Below are 1,656 nucleotides of genomic sequence, written 5' to 3'. Positions count from 1 at the left end.
GGAACTATATTTCCCTGCCCCCACATGTACCCCAAATATCAAAGTTCTCGTGGGTATTATTTTTTCTTGTACTACTACAGGTATGGTTAGGTAGATATGGGTCCTAAAGCAGAAGGAAGTTTTTTGAAGATCATAAAATTGCATGTTATAGTGATGTGTGTGTAAAATATGGATACTTCTTATATGTGTAATATAGCTGAAACAGTCTGGAGTCAAATTGACCCCAAAGAACACCGATCTGTAGAAACGTGTACAGGACATTGAAAAAATATTATCATGTTAATTTTATCTTTACCCAGCTGTCCCCATTAAATTAGGAGAAAAAAATGATGTCAACAATTTATTTAGATATGTTGAACATTGAATGGGGTCAAATTGACTCCAAAGACAATTGGAGGGTTAAAGTTGACAGTAATTGACAGACCTTTGAACAAAATTGTTGCTCTGCTGTTACTATGACTTACGAACACATATCGGCACATCATGGGACCATGAGCCAAGCAAACAATTGCGGGTGTCAACCTTACTGATCATGTTGTACCTGCAATGAAATGCCAGATTACAAAACTGTCAAACAGGAAAAAAAACTGCCATGTCAATTGATATTTTGTTTTGTATTCCCACCCACACACCACTATAAAATAATCATACTGTCTATGAATTTATAAATAAGTCTTGATCCACATACCCTTCATCACAGTAGTATTTGATAACTGTTCCAAAAAGAAAATCACGTGTACCACCGACAATTTGAAAATAGCCATTGGGAATTTCATCAGGACGTTCACATTGTTGTACTGGAAAACAAGACAAAAGATTATTCATTAACCAAACAGTTTCCAAAAAAGGTTTTTATCAGGTTTTTGTTGAAAGCAAGTGAAAGTGACTTGACTTTGTTCATTCTTTGTTCATTTGATGATAACACTATTATGTGCAGCATCCATTTTATTGGTTGGTGGCACTGAAGAGGCAGTTTTATGTTTAGTTACTAGACTTTGTTGTCAGCAACATAATGCAGCTTTTTTCCCCAGCTCTAAGTAACATAATCTGAATAATCGCAGTCACTTTTGCAGTTAATTTGGGGAAAGTGATTATTTCAGATATTTCGTTAGCATGCACACTTTAATTATCATCTCTTAAGAATGGACAATTAATTGTATACAATTACAATTGTGTCAATATTCTGTCAAACTACTCTGGGACTTCCTGGGACTCATCCTCAACCTCCATTCTAACTGTAGCCTCACTAACCTAAAGCTTAATTGTACTTTTAACCAAAAACTGCAGTAAAGTAAGAGTCCCTGCAATGTCACGGAGCTGACAACTTACAGAGGGCGGATGAAAATCTGAGTCCTACACATACCATGCATACTGTATAATACAAAAATGCATGTATAGTAATTTTTATATTGTGTAATAGAATTTTTGTTGAGTGTTTGTTAAATATTTGCTGCAGGAATTGAAGTGATTCATTTTTTAAATTATTATCATTATTATTAGTGCCACGGGTGCTCAGCTCCGAGGCACTCCTCTCAGCTATCCTAGCTGTAGAGGAGGAAACTGTGAGCACTCAAAGGAGGAGAGGAAATCACTTTTTCTTCAAAGTTAGAGTGACAGCATCAGTTGGCTAGAGTGCGTGAAGCAGTAAAAAATAAC

The 1,656-nt window shown here is 35.7% G+C and overlaps 1 long non-coding RNA gene across 1 annotated transcript; it reads right to left on the bottom strand.

The window, feature by feature from the left end:
* Positions 1–327: 327 nt before the first annotated feature.
* On the bottom strand, positions 328–1,650 carry LOC147820250 (uncharacterized). Its single transcript, XR_015437202.1, has 2 exons — positions 689–1,650; positions 328–541 (listed from the first exon to the last, which is right to left on the bottom strand). It is a non-coding gene; the product is annotated as an uncharacterized LOC147820250 (long non-coding RNA).
* Positions 1,651–1,656: the final 6 nt, after the last annotated feature.

This window comes from Seriola lalandi, unplaced genomic scaffold (genome assembly GCF_002814215.2).
Source record: "Seriola lalandi dorsalis isolate HSWRI2012SDOR001 ecotype SW California unplaced genomic scaffold, Sedor1 jcf7180001975067, whole genome shotgun sequence".
Classification (NCBI taxonomy): Eukaryota; Metazoa; Chordata; class Actinopteri; order Carangiformes; family Carangidae; genus Seriola; species Seriola lalandi.
This window is presented reverse-complemented; position numbering and strand designations above follow the sequence as displayed.